The sequence below is a fragment of the Euprymna scolopes genome, chromosome 32 (genome assembly GCF_053919585.1).
Source record: "Euprymna scolopes isolate OS-2025 chromosome 32, ASM5391958v1, whole genome shotgun sequence".
NCBI lineage: Eukaryota > Metazoa > Mollusca > Cephalopoda > Sepiida > Sepiolidae > Euprymna > Euprymna scolopes.
In genome coordinates, this window is record NC_136513.1 from 7439819 (window position 1) to 7463834 (window position 24016).

Below are 24016 nucleotides of genomic sequence, written 5' to 3' on the forward strand. Positions count from 1 at the left end.
CTCACTTGGTCGTCGTTGGTGGTTCATGCAAGATAATGACCCAACGCATTCGGCTAAACTGACTAAGAAATGGCTTGAGGACAATCATATTAATGTTTTGGAGTGGCCATCACAAAGCCCAGACCTTAATCCAATTGAAAATTTATGGAGAACATTAAAATTGAGGGTAATGCAAAGGAAGCCTAAGAATCTTATTCAATTGGAGGATTATTGTCAGGAAGAGTGGGCTAAAATTACTACTGAAGAGTGCAACAACTTGGTTGTAAACTATGAAAAGCGACTGAGAAAGGTAATCAAGGCCAAAGGCTATACAATTGATTATTAAATAAATCGTGCCAATAATTTTGAACAAGGGTTTTTTACAATTATGTTTGTTGTTCCTTTGTTATTTATTTTTTCTAAAATCCGATTGCTGCATCGGAAAGGCCAGTTAAAAATACATAATATACTTTGTTATTTTCTTTAATTTAATCCCTTTTTTAGAATTTATTAGACAAAATTTAACTTTTATTTTACCGTGCCAATAAATATGATCATCACTGTATATAGTAACTCATATAGTAACTGAGACGTGTATCAGAGTATTATGTTTTTTCTAAACAGTTCAATTCTTATAGGTAAAAGAAAGAAATGGGAAAAAATACTCAAGTTGAGATCGAAACGAAAACCTAAAGAGAGTGTTACAAATTCGATAACCATTAGACCAGTGTGACACGTGAAGTTGTTTTCAAACTATTTATTCTTAACATAAGTAATCTGTAATGTGAACTATTCACGCATGCGCAGTCGTGGAACAGTTAACAAACAGATGAAAACCGATGACTCCCACATACTAATTTTTCAACTTTGACCCCCTTTAGCAGCCCATATTTCCGGATGAAAAACGGATTAAAAAGTTTTTCACATGTCTGAATATACTATATACCAAATTTCAAGTTTGTAAATCAAAAATTCGTTGAGTATATAGGTTGAAAAGTGTCCTCATACACGCACATTCTCACTTGTATATGTAAAACGAGGATATTTTCAAAATAAATATTAATAATTATTTTTTAACTTGCGTACACTTGTGTTTCGAACTTAGAGAAAAGGATGATAATTACAGCCAGCCAGAGATTTGAACCAATCACAAAGTCATCCTTGACTTGTTTGGCAACCTCCAGACTGTATTAAATTTACATAAGAAATCAGGGAAATTAAGTATTTCCAAATGACAAACCAGTAAACAGTCAAATAGCATTCAACGACTGCCGTCAGAATATTGCGTTTGTGTATAAGTTTACCGCTTATTCTTAATTCTCTAAAGAGGGCTCAATTTTGTTTTCCTTTCAAGAGTGCTTATAACGATAGTATTTTTTTAAATATAATCATTATTTTTAAAAACACATGTGTTTCGAATTCAAGTTCTCTTCGGTGCAGGAAATATAATGATAATTACTGCCAGTAGGAGGATTCGAACCCAAAACTGTTTTCATTTCATTTCATTTTATAAGTTCCTTCCTGGCTATTAGTCATTTTGAACCAATTTGACGCTTTGCTCCCGAAGTAAATGGTGTCTGCATCATGAATACGAATAGGTCGAATTAGTGTGAAGTAATTTACTTGGTGTGGCTATATTCGGTGCAAGGTCACTCAATTGAAAAGCAAAAATGTGTTAATTAAGGGATGTGAGTTCATATCACTGTAAACAAAAATATGTTACCACAGACGCACATACGCGTCTAAATGTTTATGGAAGCAACACATGGCCTAGAAATTAATTAACTCACACACACAACTACACATACACACGTGTGTGTGTGTGTGTGTGTGTGTGTGTGTGTGTGTGTGTGTGTGTGTGTGTGTGTGTGTGATTCATTCATTAATCTCGATTTAATTGGCGGATTTGCCTGGATTATAAGTGTCCGCATTGTCTGCCTATTTAGGTCTCCCATCTATTGTTAGGTAACACTTACAATTAGTTATGTATGGTTGAGGTAACTATACATATATATATATATATATATATATATATATATATATATATATATATATATATACCGTATTTGGGGGTAATTGCGCCAAATCCGGTGTAATTGTGCCACCTAGCTAAAAGTGCTCTTTTGGAAATCACGCATATAAAGAGCACATTTTTTTTAGTTGGCGCAATTACCCCAAAGTACAAGATATATATATATATATATATATATATATATATATATATATATATATATATATATATACACCAGAGTTCCCTGGAAATGAATATAAGTATATGTTTGTATGCATATGTGTGTGTATGTGTGTGTGCGTATGCATATGTGTGTATGTGTGTGTGCGTGCGTTGAAATAAATACTGAAAACTTATGCGCAATATTTTAAATCGTTTGTTAAAATGTTAATATTAGTAGATCAACAAAATACTAAAACACACACATGCATTGCCTGTTCTCTTGCTCCCAACTCTCAACCTAATATTATTATTTCTATCTTCACCGACATTTTAAAACATATTAAAACATTGTTTTGATGTTATACATACATATATATATATATGTATGTATATATATATATATATGTATATATATATATATATATATATATCCATTCACCAAGCGGTCTTTTTATTTCAGCTGGCTTTGTATAAAATGGCGCCCAAAAGTTGTTTTCAGCCATATTCTACTTAAGCGTTTTCTATCTGTGCACCCAATTACCATTAGGAGCGATTGTTGTAATGGTTTTATTTTTCTTTCCATTTGAGGCTTGGTGTATTTATCGCTTTTTTTGGGGGGAGGGGTTAAAAAGTTGGGTGCAGGATGGTTAGGGCGAATTATTTTTATTTTTTTATATATTTATTTTTTATTTATTTTGATTTCGATTTTCTTATTTTACAGCTTATTTATTTAGTTTCATGTTAGTTATTAAATATTTTAGTGTTAAATGATATCCGGTTACAAAAGGGGCTGCAGTTTTTTATAAGTATGGCTTCTACTTATCAGTTTGGGCGCCATTTCATCCATATGCCAGCTGAAATAAAAAGACCGCTCGGCGAATAGAAAAGATATCCAGAAAACTCGGAAAAAAGAATAACTTTGTCGTGTTCAGTCAGACGTGCTTGAAGAATGACTTGCTGCGAATATATATATATATATATATATATATATATATATATATATATATATATATATATATATATATATAAGATGCGACGAAGACTTAGAATATACTCTGGAAGAAAATGAACTCGTTAAATGGCTGACAATTTTAAGAGTTACTGTAATATATTTATGGTAATCTCTACACATATACACATATATAAAAGTCGTGTCTGTGAATGTGTCTGTGAGTTCATTTGTTCTCCGAAACGTCTGGGCCAATTTTTTTTCTTTATTTCGAAATTTTACACAAATATATTTTATGCGTCTGGGAGTGTACTTAGAAAGGCTTTATATAGGAATCCCTTCAATAAGTATCGAAAATCCATAATCGAAAAATCTGATTAAACAAGGAACAGTTCGACTGGGATCAAAGTTAACAACCTTATACAGCCTAACATTACAACTGCATTGGAGAAGTTTTATCACCGCACAGACACAAGCCCTAATAAAACCAACAGTAAATTCTTTGATAAGGCAGGGGCGCGTTCGAAATGATTGTTTTGGTGTTGAGTACAATTGAACTATGATACTTGACTTTTGTATTTTTAACTTTAATTCAAGCAAATATATAAAATAATTTTATGAAATCAATAGTAGGTTAACTATAGTGTATTGTAAACTACAGTGTATTCTGGACAAAGTAAATAAAAGGAGACCTGTGAAACTTACTACCGGTTCACTGCCTCAGTCCTCGGCTAGAACAGGCAATCAATCAATTTGATTGAAAAATGGACGATTTCACCGATTTCGGTGACAATAAAAGTATGGGAAGCGTGAACTGTATTGTACAATGCGTTCTATTGTCAAAAGACAATACTCCAAGGCATTATCTCCTCCTTCGGAGATATGATATTATCTGTTCAGTGTTAATGTAGCCATGATGACTTCTATCTTTGTATTAATATTGAAAGATTCAATATCTTTATTCTAAATACAAATTAATTCAATTGATGTTTTTAAACTGTGCTTTATAACCCTATAATATAATAATACGGATGCAATTAATTAAAGTGAAGGGACTTTTTTTTTAAATGACGATCAATAAATAAAAAGCAGAATATCAAAGTATTTTGATGTTTCATTGGCTTATTAGACTCCGTTAGGTCAGCAGATTTTATAGATCCATTTTTATACAACGTTTTTATATATACTTTAACGTAAAGGAAATATAGTTGACTAGTTATTCATCTTCCTACACCATAAGTAGCAAGCTTGTCTTTACGTTTCTGAATTTTAGAGATGGGGATTGACTATTTGTATTATTTGAATTCTTCAGAATACTGTTTTCATCTTGAGTGTTATTTTCATAATGTATCGGTTGATGTAATCTCTAACTTTCTTCAGGAGTATCTTTTCAAACTTGGGCATCTATCTGTCGAGCTCGGCATGTTTCATCAGCCATGATTGAGTAGAAGTCTTAAGTAATTTGTTATAGCATTTTGAATATCGCCCATACAGAAGATGAACCTTAAACCAGGTGAGTGTAACTTACAACTGAATTACCAAGTACTTTTATCCACTACGCCACGGGTAGTAAGAATTTCTACTCTGCTATGGCTGGTGGAACGAGAACATGTTATCACCGTGGATTAAATAACGGATTTCGTTCGAAATTCCGATTCCCAAGTTCGACAGAAAGTGCTTAGTTCAACAAGATACACATGAATAAGGTCGGAGGTAACATCGGCCGAAACGTGAGAATAACGCTCACGATGAGAAATATAATCCGAAGGATCCAACTACAGTAGAAACCTGGAATACGGCATTAAAAATTAGTAGCAAAATACAGTACAGTATATGATACACATGTATATAATCAAATAACATTACAATTAACACCGTAAGGCAGGGCAAATATCGTAACCAGGAACCGAGAAAAACATTGTATTCCACATCATAACCTGGAAAAAAACGTATCCTGCGGCCGCCGTATCCCGGAGTTATATTGTAATACTAATAACCTAGCTGTTTTTACACGTGATAGTTCCACTTTCAGTTATAATAAAATGTGTTTATAATTGACTGTGATACATTATTAGTGCATTTTTATATTCAGAAACTTCTGGCTATATTTTTAAGTTAAGTCTTATGCAAGACCGCGCAAAAAGAAAACTTGTTTATTCCAATGTCAAAATATTTTTCTATCTTAAACAATCGTTTTTTTTATGTTGTTTATCTTTTTATGATCTTTTTTTTTTCTTTCATTCTGTTGCGAACTTATCTTTTCACTCTTTTATTCTCGACTTTGCCAAACATGACAGTCGTGTTCTCCTTATTGACTCACGTATACCAATGCTAAGAAACAATAAGCGTCTACATATTGAAAGCTTCTGTTATTTTCACAAGAACCGTGGAATTATTTTATCTAATGCTAAACGATCGGTACAGCAAGCACAACATCGTGTTGACAATTCTAAACAGAAAGAACAGTCTTTTATCGTTGATATTACTTAAATGCAGACAGACTCTCTGGGACAAACATTTATTACTAATGGAGAATTGGTAAATGTTTGTATGAAGACGAAACTATATGATTGCTTCTGTTAATAATGGAAGTTTTATATATGACTGTCTGAAGCCGAAACTATACTATTACTCTATTTGAATGCTGAATTCAATTTGCTGTACTATTTTAGACAAATTTGTTTTTTCTTAATGCTCAAATAATGGTATTATATTTTACTCTCTCTGGTGCAATCGTTTTTTTTTTTGTTTTTTTTTTTTTTTTGCTTTTTTTTTATTTCGGCATAATCAAGTTGACACACCGGTTCTCGCCAGATCACCGAAGATAGGCAATAATGAGTATGGCCAGTATCAGATGGGTGACCATTTGGAAAGGCTATGCGCTGTATGTACCGCGCCAAGTCGTAGAAATTTCCAAGTTTGTATCTTGTGGCGCATTTAACTCGCAGGGAGAGATTCACTCTCGAAGAAAGTCGGAAAGCAACGGGAAACTACCGTCTTTACTTGTCTTCCCGAAAATACCATGGCACTACAATTTGGAGAGCCGTGGTCGCTGACGATATTAAAACAACAGGGCCGCTACATGCATGCATGTAAACCTTAATACGCCTGTTCTGAAAATCATATTTTTAAGAGTTAAATATAACACATTCGAGAGTTAGGGTTAGAGTTATGCGAAGTAATTTTTGACATTTTATAAGAGCTCAAAAAGACACAACATTAATAATAATTGTATTAACTCATTTTTACAGTCAAAGCAAGACAAGAATTATTTTTAAAATACTCCCGGGCAATGCCGAGTCGGGAAAGCTAGTATATATATATATATATATATATATATATATATATATATATATATATTAGAAGTTGCATCTTTAGCACTAGATAAGGGTTTACTCAAACATTTATTCACTCACCTTAGAGGCAATACATTCTCATTAATCCACTATTTATTTTTATTCTTTCCTTTTTTTATGTTTCACTATTTGTGGTTAGATCAAATTGCGTATTGACATGAACATTCTCATGACAGTTTTCTAATCCTTACTACTTCCGTTCTAGCTTATGACAAATGAAAAGTGGATGCTTTGTTTATGAATCCATCACAGGGCTAACGGCTCTTCCTATCAGTTTTTGTTTATCAGTTTCCTTCTACATTTACTCCCTGTATTTTGACCCTCGCGAATATCAAAGGGGAGGTAACTGATGCAATACATTGTCCTAGGATTAGCTGGAACTTTTCAAGATAAGGGCATTCAGGTATTATATATATATATATGTATACCCAAATACATACAGCACCTAGTATTCCCAAATATTAATTTATCTGGTACTGGACAGGCTAAACGTTAGGTAAGAAGTGAACAGTTTGTGTCAGACTTTGATAAAATTTGATGAGAAAGCTAAATAAATGACTGAATAAAATAAAATACGTATTAGATACGTTTGAAGCCAAAAACATTTAAAATTACTACCGTGATAAACAACAAACGGACTTCTACTTACTGATTCTCTGCTCCAACAATAACATGGCAAAAAATAAAAGAAAAGAAATACTGAGAACGAAGTGTAACTTCAAAATATATTCATAAATTTAAAACAAAAATAAATATCTTAATTTTTCGTAATAATGGGTTGATTTTGGCTTCAAACGTATCTAATAAGTATTTTATTTAATTCAAACTTAATCAGCGCTTATATCAAGGAACGCACACCCCAACATAAATAACTGGTTTATTTATAGTTTCCTTTTTTGAATGTTTGGGTTTTTGTGATGTTATTTGCGATTTTTTTTAATTAAAAAGCTACAACATGATTATTTTTTAATTTAAAGTAACAGCATGTATGTGTATATTGTGTATATGTGTATACTGTGTATGTGTATATTGTGTGCATGTGTATATTGTGTGTATGTGTATATTGTGTATGTGTATATTGTGTGTATGTGTATATTGTGTGTATGTGTATATTGTGTGTGTATAGAGTGTGTGTGTATGTGTATATTGTGTGCATGTGTATATTGTGTGTATGTGTATAGTGTGTATGCGTATAGTGTTATGCGTGTGTAATTATATTATTTTGCTATTGAATGAGAAAGGTATGAGATCGTTCAAAAATTTACCAAGATGCTATAGAAGAGCGAACGAACCATGAAACTGCAGCAACATACCAATATAAGGCGCATTCATTATTAATGTATGCATACTTTCGATGTCTCCGTTCAGACAAATGATACCTCCTGTAGGGGCAGTTGCGCGTGTAATTGTGTGGCAAGTGTTTTGCGATCCCCAACCACACATCTCCTGAATTAGCACTGCTTGAGTCCAGTAGCAAGGAGAAGTCTATGACGACTGGAAGCAATGCCGAGATAAGCGGAGAGCACATACAGCACCTGGAAGTCATAAATGGTCATCCATCTTGTACTGGCCAAGCTCATCGTGCCTTATAATAGCTATTCAGTACTTAAAAACTAGTTTCTTATTACACTCCATTAAATATTAAATAATTCGACTTGAATTCTTAGCAATGTTCAATATATTATTTGGACTCTGAATTATAAAGTCAAGATGGCTGACTGACTATGATAAATATGATGCTTCCTTTTACGGAATTGATTCTATTCGGTTAACGGTAGCCGAATGGATTAGGTCCTTGCTAATGAAGCTAGAGATGACTTCTGTCACCGGGTTCGAATCTATCGATTGGTGTTAATCGTGACTCCTTGCACTGATAATTCCCGAAAGGATGAAATACTAGTGTCTGTATGTATCATATATATATATATATATATATATATATATATATATATATATATATATATATATATATATATATGGGTGAACAGAAACAGCAAGTGATTTTGTAATTGTTGTTACTCTGTCTTATGTCTTGTATATATATATATATATATATATATATATATATATATATATATATATATGGTTCGCCAATTATCAAAGTCCGGAAGCCATTCGAGGATACGGGTTACTGAGTGTACAGTAGTCAATGAGATAATATAGTAATCGTTAGCAGTGGAAGTTTGGTTAATTGGATTACCTAAGGAGACGGTTCATCGGACTTGAAGACAACCAAATTGTAGTCAGATGGAAAACAGGAAAAGGAAGAGAGTTCCGCAGGCGTTCAGTTAAAAATATATAAAATAGGTATGATTTTTTGCAAAGATGTGAAATTTTATAATTTAATAACAAATTATTTTGTTTGTTTCAGATACGTGGAGAATTCAACATAAGGTGTTTTCATACGAAAACCACATGAAAAGTAACGAGTCAGTCATTATTGTCCAGGGGGAATTTCGTCGGTATTTAAAGTTAACTCAACATCAGGTAGTTTCCAAAAGAGTCACACTTCCAAACTGGGTTCATTTTCTTCGTGCAGAAGTGGCACTGCAGAAAAAAAGGGCCAAAAACAGTAAGAACTCCACATAATGTGGAACGCATTCAAGAAGCTATTCTCAGGAGTCTCAAGCGATCTACTCGGAAACATTCTACCGTACTTGGAATTTGTATTCGCTCTGCAAGGAGTATTTTACATGAAGAGCTCCATCTCCATCCATGCACATTAACCATCACACAAAAGCTTCAGCAAACGAACAATGAGAAACGATTTTACTTTGCACCTCAGATGAAAGAGATTATTGAAACCAATTACAATCTGATTTTTTAATGAGTAATGAAGTTCTGGGTGAAACAGCTAATCAACAAAACTGTCACTATTGGGATTGAGAAAATCCTAAAATACTACGCGAATAGCCACTGCATAGCCAAAAAGTAACAATATGGTGTGCTATAGTACCTATTTACTATGCCTCCCCACGGGACAGAGTTAGACACCAAGGTCGTTTTTTAACGTGGAGAAAAGGTACAAAAATAAAAATTGTCTCAGTCGTGAAGGATTTCTCCTCCACCGAAAGAGAACAAGAAAATGAAGTGCAGCATCTGAAGAACAGATACTACACTTTGATCTTGACCAAAAGGCCAAGAGTTAAAGTAGAAACTAAACTGATTAGACGTTATATTTTGAAGATAATGTTGGAAATTGTGTTACTGTTAACTCAGAATGTTACATCCATATAATCAATAATTTCTTTTTTCTTGAGTTAAGACAAATCGAATTCCTATCCGATATGTGTGGTTTCAGCAGGATGGAGCGACAGCGCATACTGCCAGGAATTGAATGGACATTCTCCGACAAATTTTTGGCGAACGGCTTATTTCCAGATTTACTGAAAATCTATCACCTCCTCAGTCTCCCGAGGTCTAAATGTGGTTTTTTTCCTGTAAGAACATGTTAAGGAACGTGTTTATCAGAAATAGCCACGTGGAAGAGATTTTAATGGCAGAAATAGACAGAGACCTGCTGTAGAGAGTGGGTGCAAACTTTCATAAATGTATTCATACTAGCATCACCAAAAATTGATATCACATGAAATATACCATATTCCACACTTGGCATTTATAGAATGGAAAACTTTTAGAATAGATTGATGATTAATTTATCTCATTTTCAATAAAATGTTATGCATAATTATTAGTTTTTTAAACGCCTGTTATTTCTAAGTTTTGAGAATACATGTGGTAATTAAGCTACAGAGAATTTTTCGAGTTTTATCCTCGTGAGGATTTGTCGGGCTTTTTGCATGAAAACGATGTTACTGCGTATTTTTTATATATTCCCATAATGCTTAGTTTGCTATTTATCCAATCCATATATACAGTCATCCACACACACACACACACACACACACACACACACATATATATATATATATATATATATATATATATATATATAGTATTCCACATACAGTACTGTTTCGCTATATCACACGCATCATGTATATATACAGTCCTGGTCAAAATCATAAGACCACTTAAGAAAGTAAGCATTTACGCATATTATCGAATTTTTAATCAAACAAATGGTTGAAACTATTGGCAAAAGGGAAAATATGATGGAAAAAATGAAATCTGCTTCATTCGAAACCTTAACCCTGATCTAATAATTATTTTTTAAAAAACAAAAATTTTCACCTGGTCAAAATGATAAGACCACTTTAATAAAATCGGCTAGTTTTGAAAAAATGAATGCGAAAAGCTTTCTATGTTACTAAAAGCAACTTGTTAGTGGCTAAAAAAGTTTTACTAAATTATAAATGGCAAAAGGGAAACCTTTATCAAAGTTTGAGAGAGGAAGGATCTTTGAGCTTAATAGGGGTGGACTCTCCCATAGATACATTGCAAACGAAGTGAATCGTAGCAAAATGGTCATCACAATTTTTTAAAGAAATCCACATCAATATGGGTACAAAAAGAGTCCCGGTCGACCAAAAAAAAAAAGTAACCCCATCACTGGATCACCATATCAGAAGAAGTTTAAAAAAAAAATCCAGTATGAGCTCAAGTCGATTGAAAAGCCAAACAGCAGCAAAATGTAGTCCTAAAACCATCAGAAGGCATCTGAAAATGTAGGGTTTTAATCATTTAAAGCGACTACAGAAACCAACCATGTCTTCTTGAACAGCACAAAACTAACCGACTTAAATATGCCGCCAGATACCAGACTTGGGATGAAGAGAAGTGGGAAAATGTAATTTTCTCCGATGAGAAAAAGTTTAATCTAGATGGTCCAGATAAAATTCAACAGCATGATAAAAATTTGCCCAAAGAGACTTTTTCAACTTGGCATAGTGGAGGGGAGTCTTTAATAATCTGGGGTGCTTTCTCGTCAGCTGGGACCCTAAAGTTGCAAATAGCGAAAGGCCAGCAAAATCATTGAAGTACATTTTAATGCTTGAAAATGCTTCTATCAGGATTGAAGGTCCACGTATGTGTGGAAGAAATTGAATTTTCCGGCAAGACAACGCTGCGATACGCACTTCTCGACAAGCATGAGAAAACTTTTCTTCAAATAATATAGAATTGTAAGATCATCCAGCATATTCTCCGGACCTCAATCCCATTGAAAATCTTTGGGGATGGATTGCAAAAGAAGTGTTCAAGGATGGAACCTAGTATGATTCGATAAAGGAATTTTCTGATTCAGTTTTCAGTACATGGGATAAAATTCCTTCGCAACTGATAAAAAAATTGGTCGCAAGCATGCCGAAGAGAATTTTTGAAGTAATTCGTAATAATGGAGGCTATACTAAATACTGAGACCCTTTTTAGTAATTTATAATTGCCTTTTGTGTGGTCTTATCATTTTGACAAGGTGAAAATTTTTGTTTTTTACACAATAATTATTAGATTAGGGTTAAGGGTTCGAATGAAGCAGATTTCATTTTTTTCCATCATATTTTCCCTTTTGGCAATGGTTTCAACCATTTGTTTGATTAAAAATTCGATAATATGCGTAAACGCTTACTTTCTTAAGTGGTCTTATGATTTTGACCAGGACTGTATATATATATATATATATATATATATATATATATATATATATATATATATATATATATATATATATATATATATATACTGTATTAACAAAACCAAGATTTCAAAAAAGGAATTGATAACAATAAAAAGTGTATTTCATTGTAAGTTACAATTGTTTCAAGACCGGTTGGACAATTTCAAGCATTATGGCGTTTGAAAATTTTCACATAACCAGTCTTTCTTCAGACTTCTTGGATAAAAAACACTTTAACAATAGAACATTATTTAAAGAAATTTCCCTTAAAGGAAAAGAAGCATGCGAAAACATTTATCCTAGACGCATCCTTGTCAAGAGCTTATATAAATATTAATATATCATCTACTTTTCATATCATTATTTAAAAACCTGTTATAAGATGATTTTCAAACGCCATAATGCTTGAAATTGTCCAACTAATCTTGAAACAATTGTAACTTATAATGAAATACACTTTTTATTGCTACCAATTCCTTTTTTGAAGTTTTGGTTTTGTTAATACAGTATATGAATGCTCAATTATGAAATATGATAATTTTGAAGCTTATATTTTAAGTCATCTCCTTTTGGCTTATAAATTCATTGGTATATGAAATTTACTGAATTATATGTAACCAGTAAAATTCACTATATTACAAACACATCTACATCTATCTATCTATATATATATATATACCTATCTATATCTATCTATCTATATCTATAGATAGATAGATAGATAGATAGATAGATAGATAGATAGATAGAAGACTTTGTGATGGTAAGATGAGCGCATAAAAATACATAAAAAACAAAAGCAAATTATAAGGGGGAAAAGAAAATAATACTTGGTTTAAATCTTTTTTCCTTTATTTTGATGTTTTGTGTGCATTCTTTTAATGAAAATTGAAAGAAAACAAACCCACTTTTTACGAGTGTCTTTTGATATGAATTTGGTTTATTTACCTACGTAAGAATATAACTAGGGTTTATTTTTTATTAATATTGCTTTCATTCTTCCATTTTTCAACTAATAAAGATGTAATATTGTTTGTGGAACTTTCACAGATCCCGCCAGTACTATTATTATTATATATAAAAATATTTTTTTCTCAAAGCCTTACGTGCCAAACTTTCGACAAACCCAGCAAGAAAGACGTAGAAAATGTCCGGTCCAGGAACTTGTGTAAGTGTCAATGTCAATCAATTCTTTGTTTGAACGTCTGTTCTTTTGTTTTGTTTGTTTTTTTGTTTGGATTTTCTTTTTAAATTTCTCTTGATTTCAGCCAATCAGCAAGCAAAGTCTGACAGTATGTGTCGAACGAAACCTTTCGCCGAGAATGCACCGGAAAAAAAAACGGATCAAGTTACACAGATTCACATATAAATCCATAAAACCTTGAACTTTCGAATTTTAGTTACTTCTATTACGATTTAACCAAGTTTTAAATAGATCATATTTCCATTAGTTAAATACGCGTGAATATTACACGCTTGTATACATTTGCCATGAATACATATATATACATAACTCATTTTCACAAGTATATATACATATATATGTGTGTGTGTGTGTGTGTGTGTGTGTGTGTGTGTGTGTGTGTGTGTGTGTGTGTGTGTGTGCGTGTGTATTATTTTACAAGTTTTAATTGAAAGCTTTATATGGATAATATTTGCATTAGGTAAATACGTGCCAATATAATATGCGTGTGTATATGGAAGCATATACAAAGACACGTGTATATATATATATATATATATATATATATATATATATATATATATATATATATATATATATACTACAAGCTTGTCCGTACGCATGAAGTATTTTTCAATAATAACTCTGAGCATAGTGCTCTTGAGCAAATATTTTTATGACAAGCAAACTTCACTCAGATCTTTGCTTCGCTCCGTACGCGGTCATCAACTCTTAATCTGATGGAAACTTATGCTTTCTGTGAAATTCGCTTGCCATCATCTTATTAGTATACTAGCAGTTTTACCCGGCCTTGCTCGGGGGTTGCTTTGATGCCTTTTCATGCTTATTTTGGCATGGATCTTTGGTAATTCCAATCTTTTCTTTTTTTTTTAATCCTAAAATTATTGTAGTAAATTTCGGTTATATTGACACCTTACTGATCAGCGTAGCCCCCATACAGTGGATGCAATGTGCCAACAACAATCCAATTTCTTTGATGTATCCCCTTAGCATTCTTCTGGATCAAAACTTTTGGCAAGGTTTCTGGGGCCATGATTTCTTGGACCGTATGCGAAAGAAACCACAGGATAAACATGCGACTATCTATTCATTGTAAGAATTTATGTGGTTGTTTCTGTATAGTTCTACAATTAGTCAATAGTGTCGAAAACTTCCTTATCTTTTGTTGCCGCGAAAACTACTTGTGCTTGGTTGTTGGGGCCAATGTTTTGTTAAACCGACATATAAGAAACCTCTGAATCATATTTTCACTAAATATGTGTGTAGACTGTTTTACAATTCCTTCAGGATCAGTTGCTGTTCAAAAACAGAAACATAATTTACTTTTGCACTGCTAAAAATACGTAAATTCTCAAGTCTTATAAAATTTGTTGCAGTTAATGAAAAAACAAATTAAGAAATTTACATGCGGGGTTTGAACCTACTAATCACGGCATGCAACAACAACAAAAAATACACGCTCTCAACTTATCCACATTAGAATTTTCACGGCAGGTTGTTCTATCATTTTTGCTAAGCTAGGACATGGAAAAATCTAGTCAGAAATAAGTTAGCTCGGAAGACTTTAGAAATCGTCTAACACCTGGCAGCATGTAAACAAACATTAAACCGAATATGGTGACGAAAGAATGGAACAGATTCAAACAGTTGAGATAGCAACACCCGTCTGCATGAAAAGATCAACGAAAATATGTGAGGAAGTGATTAGTATGATCTTGAAAAAGGGAAGGATAGATAAAGACCTGGTCAAAGATATATTAGTTTAGGAGTAATTTTATTAAAAAAAAACATCCAATATATAGCACCATATCAAACGGAAGTTAAGCTAAATATGATGTAAAAAGATAAATCGAACAGGAGACTTAATTAGTTTGGTCACATTGAAAGAATACAGAAATATATGAATTAATAGATGTATGACAAATTAAGATACGACAAATGCACAACAACTGCTCCTGATGAATCTCTATTTGTGCGATATTTAGGCATGACAAACACGCACGACAAATAGTTCCCACGGTTTAATTAACCTTTGTATATTAAAAAAAAGTGTTTTTACAGACTAGGGGATTCTTTTAATACGACTAAATATAAAGAAGAAAAAATATTCCCTCACGTTAAAAACAAAAACAAAATATTTGTTTATGTTTTATAATCGTAAATGTTTTTATAAACAAAATAGTTTATAGTAAATGTTTTTAATAATAAATGTTTACCAAACTAATGAAATAGTAATGAAAATTAAATATATCAACAAATTATTTAAATCTGGTCCGCCCGTCTGAAAAAATAAAATAAAATAAAAAATAAACATTTTAGCGAAAAAAAAAAAAGCAGCACGCCAATTCGTGTGAATTAAAATTGGTTGATTTTTTTTATCTTAACATAAGAATCCAAGCTTGCTTGAATAGCATGCCTAAATAGCACACAAATAGAAAATCAACAGGGACAGTGGTCACTTGCCGTATATACATGGTGAAACGATAAAATTGTTGCCTTCGAAAAGACGACATGACTCCATTTCCGTTTGATGAAAACCTGTTTTGGAGGTGGGAGACCATCTACTAATTGGCCAGTTGTGCACAAATCCCAATAGTGATACGAGCCTATTATCATGTCTGAAAGTGACACAATATTCAACGAGCGAGAGCACAACTTATGCTTTCTACCGATCCAAGTTATAACAACAGGACCATTGCCAGCACCCTCAAAATGCAAATCCTGACGGTTCAACGCTTAAGGGCACAGTTCAACGTATTGGAGGACCCTTTCCGGCCACAGTTACGGTCTTTGGTGTGGTTTCAAGTGAGGGCCATATCATTTCACCTCACATTTTCGAAGTTGGCTTGAAAGTCAACACCAAAGTATGCCTGAATGTGCTGAGGAGGCTGGTGATCCCTTGGTTCAGTCACGTGGCCGTCTCTCACTTGCCCCTTTCTTTCCCCGACCTGAACCCGCTGGACTACTTCGTTTGGTCATATGTCGAGAATATCACCAACCTGACCTCCCATAAAACCAAAGTTAGCCTGATCGCTGCCATCCATCAAGTGTTCGGCAAACTCACGCCGGCGCTTGAGAAAAAGGCATACTCCACTTCCGCATCCGTATCGAAACGGTATCTAAACGGGACTACATTGGATAGACGTCAGCTCTACTACATAATCAAGTTACCTGAATTGATTTTTTAAGTAAAAGTTTTAAAATAAAACAGTAGTGTTTTTTGTTTGTTTGCTATTTTGGGGGCGATAATTTTATCGTTCCACTCAATAATTAGTAAAACCCAATGTACGATAATTGAAAGTCGGTGTTAGGGTTAGGGTAGGCAAAGGAAGGCAAGTAAGTGATAAGGATGATTTGAGAAAAAGCGAGATTAATACAGTCCTGGCTGTAGGTTAGTTTAGAAATATTTCAAAACATGCCAACACGGAAAACAGGCCTTAAACTGAATAGAATGGTGAGTGTTCGTCTCCGTTATTTGATACCTGCGACACAACTGTTTGGTTTTGCAGATGTAGAACAGTTAAGATAGCAAGGTCAGTTGTCAGAAAAAGACAAAAAAACATGGGAAGAAGGGATGAGAACGACTTAAAAAAAAATAGAGTAGAATAAAAATATACCTGGGTAGAGATAATTTAGTTTGGAAATCAATTGCTAAAATACAGCATGTAAAACAGACCTAATGAAGTTGATGATGATGATGTTTATGATGATGATGATGTTGATGATGATGATGATGACGACGATGATGATGACGATGACAATGATAATAACGATGATGATTATGATGACGATGATGATGATAATAATAATGATGATGAGGATGACGATGATCATGACGATGATGCTGATGATGATGATGAGGATGACGATGATCATGACGATGATCATGACGATGATGCTGATGATGATTATGATGATGACGACGATGATGACGATGATCATGACAATGATGATGATGACGATGATGACAATTATGATAATGATGATTATAACGATGGTGATGATATCAAGATGATGATGACGAGAATGATGTTCATTATAACGACGATTATGACGATGATGATGTTGACGACGACGATGATGATGACAATGATGATTATAACGACAATGATGACGATGATGACGATGACGATGACGATGATGATGATGATGATGATGATGATGGCGGCGATGATGATGGCGATAACATGACATAATGTTTTACACTAGTTGTTCATTTCATATGAACATTCTAACCTTTCCAGTTCATGAAGTTCGATTGTGTTTCCTCATAGTAGTCAGTAGAGATCGAACACAAAAATATCGAGTTAACTTGAGGAGACCCAGAAATGGAAATGAAATTTCCGATTCGTATCAATCGTTTACGTATGCGTTATGAATCTGATATTATGAGTGGTTGAATCAGTTTTATATAAAACTCAAAACAAAAAATAAAAAAGAAAAGAAAATCAACAACTGAGCGGTTCCTGTAACAGTCTGATGAGTGACAGAATACAGATTTGCCGCAGGAAATTCGAAACACGCTGCAAAGAAGATATCGTAACCCGGAAAAGTACAACCAGGATTTGAAGGTCTGAATCCCCAGACTAAGTTTGATTAGTTGCGTTTTACGACACGTAAACAACCATTCAGTGAGTTAAATCACTTACCCCTACTTGCATGATATTCATAGCAAGAACTTTTATTTTATTCTGTTTTCCTAGCGAAATTAACACATTTTTCGCAAGAGTTTCCCTTCTTTGGAACACATTGCCACGGGATTATTTCCTTCTCCAACTTATATTCAAAGCTAATACTAATAGTTTTCTTACGTACAACCGCTCTAACGAGTATTCGAACTTGGCCCCTACAACCATCCCATTTTATTAACGTTATTCTCGAGTGGCTTTCCGCCTTTTTTTGAAGATGACTATGCTGTGATCTGCAGAGAGGCAGCTCTGCAGTAATGTGTTGTTGGCACATATTTTATGCCGGGGACCATGAAAACAAATTAGAAGATGTGGTTAAAATGTGTATGTGAAATCTTTATAGTAAAACTTTTATGCCTCTATCTCTTTCAATCGTCTATCTATCTATCTATCTATATATATATATATATATATATATATATATATATATATATATATATCCCTTACTTCTTTTCTCCTTTTTACACAGTCCTTTACCATATTTCTTTTCCATTTCCGTCCGTTTCTTCCCCGTGTATTAGTGTTTAAAAAAAAAATAATGATAGACATTCATCTCACCTTTATAAAAGACTAGACTGGATGCGCGGCGTTGCCCGGATATTTGTAGGTGTGTGTTGAGCAAAAAAAAAGGTGTAGTAGGCAAGCAGGCTCGGACTCGTGACGCGAAGCGGAAAAGAAAGTGGAGGTATGTGTAAGGGTGTTAGTTGAGAAAAAAAAACAAAAAAAAAGTAATAATAGGCAGGCAGGCTCGAACCCGTACCGCGAAGAAGGAAAAGAAAGTGAAAAAAAAAGTGACGCCTTAGCTGTTGCGCCCATCGCCAAAATGGAAGTGAAGTAGGTTCGAATTAAGGCTAGACAATCGGAAAGAGGCGATGACTTTGGAAAATATCGGCGAAAAAAGCGACCTCTCCCTGTAGAAAAGTGCCCAGTTTAGGGTGAAGGAAGTAATGTTTTTGGCCAATTTTTCGATATTTGTCTCTGAAGGGTTGAGCTTCAAAATGATACCGATTTCGTGAAAATCCGTCGCCTCTGTCGAGACATACATACAGACATACAGGTGAGATTAATGAAATAGGCGACATTGGAAATTGCTGAACCTTCCCCCGACGAAACGTGGCAAAGTTAATACCCAAAGAATTTTTTTTTTTTTAATTTTAATAGTATTCATACAGGGTAACGCCGAACAATATTATACCAAATTTTTCCGTATTTGTTTAGTAGTTTCTGATTAGACATACACACATACATACAGATAGGGGCAATTAGACTTATAGAAAAAGAATTTAAAATATACTCGGTGAACCAAGTACAAGAGAGATTCAAACTCTTAAAAACTTAAAAAGGTATCTCCATTGAAAGATTTGAGTTAGCGGATTAATGTTTGGCATCCAGTAGGAGGCCCCTCCCCAGCTTGAACAAACTGATTAAAAATATATTGGATAGAGTTTGAATCTCCACTAGACACTATCCTGGAGTGTCTAAGGTTACTGTGTACGGGGGTTTGTCAGGAAAACCTTGAATTAGGATACTTTTTCCTATAAGTAAACCCTGGTTAAAGTTTCCAAATCACATAGTATTCGCGATTACAATAAGATCTCAGTATGGCTAACTCACACTATGTTTTACAAGGAATGGTGCACCTAATCCAAGTGGTGTTACCTCAAGTAACAGTACTAAGCTGGATATTCCACCAGACCAAATGAATTCTTGTTAAGGAATCTAGTAAGATCAAGAGAACACAAGAAAAATATACTATTACATACTTAAATGGTCCATTGGGAAGAGGAAAATTATGTTCTCAACTTCTTTACTAATTCAATGTTTGAGATATAAAGGGAAACTTTAAATATATTCGAATATCTATGTGTCTCATATAGTGATCAAGTGTTAGCCTCAGTAATCGGGGACCCTTGATTTCTAAAATAAAATGAAACAAGTCAGACTACTACCATTTTTATAATAGCTTATCTATTTTGTACGTTGCTTTTTTTTAGCACTGTGAACAAAATTTATTGTATATAATCTATATGATTATAAAACTCAATGACCTTGCAACGGGTGTTGTAACACAACATCCGGTTTACGACTTCCGGTTGCGCATGCCTACATAAACATAAAACCATAACAGCGTTTTTTTTTAATTGCGTTACAAATAATTAGCGGGACAATAAAACGTATTGTTTATTTTAATTGTGTTATATAGGGGGTCTTATTAAAAGAGTTTTATTAAAAGATGAGTCTTAGAGAGTCTTATTATAAGTGATGCTTTTTCCTAGTGAGAAATGCTTATCTTAGAGAAAGAGTAAGAGTCTTATTACAGTGAGGGATGTTGAAAGACTCAGAGAGAGAGATATGTTTGTTGTAAGAGACTAGATAGATATTGTTCATGTTAGGAAAGATTCTTATATATTAAATGTTCATTCCTTAATTGTGTTGAATGGAAGAAGAAGAAGAAAGCTCTTGGAGTGAAAAGATATAGTGTTCAGACAGTTCGGACATGATGATGTTGAGACGTGTATGTAAAGACATATAACACAAATATATAATACAATTGGACTTTACCTTTGTATAAGAATCATAAACACAAGACGAGCTTTACAAAAAACACTTGATGGTTTATTCTTCACACGGCCGTGTTCCATCACCAAGAATTCAAAGTCTCACATTTTTCCTTGAAGTGGCGTCTCGCTCCCAGACGACAGCCTCCCTCTGAGTTTTCTCACTGACTGTCTAACTCTAAAGTTTTTTTCTCTATTCCTAGAACTTCCTATTTTCCGTGACGTCATACACATGTTAAAATGTGTGCCTTCTTTCACGTGTTATGGACATACGTGTCCAAAACTTTTCCTATTTCTACAAAAGGAATTTTAACCTATATTCAATATGTTAAAACATTATCTTATAAGCTGCATTCTTTCAATTTAAAATTTCATAATAAACTTGACAGCTCACATTCTTTTCTTGAATATTTATCTATATTCTAAACAAATGTTTCGTTTTACATTTTTAAATTCTCACACGTAATCTATTTCTAAACCAAGATTACGAGGTTCGAATTTCTCTATTGCCATCTCATTTCCATTTTAAACTAAATTCTCCATTTTTATACTTACATGAAAAGGGGACAGCCCTTATCATGTAACAATTGACCATTGAAATAAAAACATTCTCTTGAATTTATTGAAACATGGTTTTAAAAAAATAAAAAACGATGCATGTTTTTGGCATTTTTGCAAACCTGTTTTTTAATTATATTTTGAAAAATGTCAATATTTTGGATAAATCTTATTTCAGTCACCCAAATATTTATTATGTTTTTCTTTCGAGAATCTTAGATTGATTATGAAGTCTTTAAAGCACAATATGATAAATTCCTATTTTAGTCACCAAAATTATCGTATCACTGGAGCCGTATACTTTATTCTAATTAACGTCCCCGTCCTAATTAAGATTCTGCTTTTTTAGGCGATGTAATAAACCATATCTTAGGGTAGAGTGCCTCTCTTTCTTTTGGCCTGTATATTTTCCATGAGGCAAAATGCTTCCGGGAGATCTTTTTAGGATTCTAAAGGTTTATTTTACATATTCCTAGGCGGATTTATACATTATCGTAAAAAAACATTTTGCATTTTTTACTGTCTTCGAAAATGTAAACAAAGCGAAAAGAACGTGCGCCGTATTAAAATTAATTAAAATATATTTTTATTAATAAAACTTTAATTTAATAATCGTCACTATTAACTGGTCCATGGAAAATATATTTTCGAATATGTACTTTGGGAATATTAATTATAAAGACTATGGAAACACAAAAAGTAGAATTTGATTCATTTTTAATGACTAAAACGCATTTTCTTTAATCGGAAATGTAAACGAACGAGTTGGAGTCGATATTGAAACCATGTGACGAGTATAAAAATTATTAAATATGTTTCTCCTACTCTGAAAACGGCCCTGTCGGTGGGGCATTAGAATACACCGACTACCCCCCTGCAGAGGGTAAAAGTCCCTCAATGGGGGTCCTGGATATGACCTTAAACTATATCCAGTGGTGAGTGCCCAGCTTGTGGGATTTGGGGAGTGTGGAGCCACCCTTTAATTACCATTGCTCCCAGATCCACTGACCCGGAGTGGTAGTACCTGTTAGGGTCCCAACTATGGGTTGAATAGAAAATGACTTGAAAATAACAAATATATTCTATTAAAAAATTTTCTTCAAAATCTTTGGATTCGGCATTAAATAACCCGAAAAGGGTTGATATGCCGTAAAACAAAAACAACCAACCAACCTACTCTGAAAACAAAAACACAAATACTACAGATGGCTTTATAAAGTTGCAGGATACTCCCAGGTGTTAGTCATTTTTAGCATGGAATCCTTTGCAGCAGCCTTGTCAATGTCGTCAATATATTTGTTCTAATTCATGTTGCGTGTGTCTATGAAGCTGGGGATTTCTAACAATGAGTTTTCATGTAGGGTTTTATTTGTTGTGTCAGTCGATAGTTGAGAAGTTTGTCTTAATAATAAGGTCAATAAAACTAATTAACATATATTTTAAATATTTGACCCAATGGGTCATGAATGTTTGTTTAAAATAAATGAAAAAGTTACATTTTATTTCCTTTTCTATTTAAAAAGCCGTTCTTATCATGGGGAGAATGTTTTTAACTATTCTTTACTTTCAACTAACAATTTCATTCACAAAAGATATATCAAAATTTGAATTTAACTTAAGTATTTAATTTAAGTATTATGGTAGCTGTTCGGTGCACATTTATCTATAAGTATGGCAAAGCACTTATAATTCAATGGTTGTACGTTTTTTTACCCCAAAAAATAATCTATTATAAACAGAACGACTCATAGAAATCTATGTTCTTTTTTCATTTTAATATACTTTCATAGAAATGTTTCAGTTATGTCACAAAAAACTATTTTCTTTACGCACATACATACATACATACATACATACATACTGACCCAACGGGTCACGGGTAGTCTAGTGTTATATAAAAGTCACTTTGTGTGGGTGGGTGTGTGTGTGGGTGTGTGAGAGAGAGAGAGAGAGAGAGAGAGAGAGAGAGAGAGAGAGAGAGTTTCTTCCTCAAAGGCTCAGCCGTTTCGGAACCTATCTTTGGCAAATTTTACACAAATTTTACTCAAAAGTAATTTATGTCTGCCAAGTGTTTTTAAGATATGTTTTTTACAGAAATCTATCCGATAAGTATCGAAAATCGAAACAATTAGATCCTTAAAATAGTTCCTCTCTCTCTCTCTCTCTCTCTCTCTCTCTCTCTCTCTCTCTCTCTCTCTCTCTCTCTCTCTTATAGATAAAAAAGAAGAATTTTTACAGAGGAGAATTTTACGATAAACCCGCCAAGAGAAATAATAAAACATCATCAAATCATTTTTTCTTAAAAATAGCACATGTATTGCCATTTGGAGATATAGCTGAGTGGTGGAGCATTTGACTACAGATCGAATGATCCCCCGTTCAAGCTCGGGTGTACCTCATTATTTTATTTATATTTTTTTATCATTAATAAGTTCAGTTTATAATAAAAGAAGAGGTACCATTTAAAATCGCCGCAAATCATTTCTTCGTTTGCATGTTTTAAAACTAAATATTAATCAGAAGTGACTTTTCCAGAGCATTCATCGTCAAACCCAAATATCAGCTGACGTGATGTTGTAAACAAACACGGGGGGAATTTGATGAACGACATTATCATTATTATTATTATTTTATTTTTTTATTTCTTTTGCGAATTATTCCTCGTAATATATAATAATCAATCGAGGATTGATTATATAATAATACATACGCGATCTGTATAAATTAAAATATCATGTTCAAGCGTATTGTACGACCGGGTAACACCGGGCGTCCAGCTAGTTTAAGTATATTAGCCCTGCACACATTATCGTCAATAAATAAAAATAGATTTGTAACGTTTGACTTTAACATAGCATTTTTATATGGCTGTTATATTTACGTTTGAAAGTATTTACGTCGGTCTATCACGCACGAGTTTGAAACATAATTTTCTTCGATCTCTCACGCTTCAGTTTAAAATAGCAACTATGTATA

At 33.3% G+C, this 24016-nt stretch overlaps 1 protein-coding gene and 1 pseudogene across 1 annotated transcript in view; both read right to left on the reverse strand.

Annotated features, from left to right (window-relative positions):
- LOC145256200 (transmembrane protein 196-like) overlaps positions 1-24016 on the reverse strand; it is a 168304-nt gene that overhangs the window by 94124 nt on the left and 50164 nt on the right. The gene's annotated exons all lie outside the window — the stretch shown is intronic.
- LOC145256611 (U2 spliceosomal RNA) lies at positions 9385-9607 on the reverse strand (annotated as a pseudogene).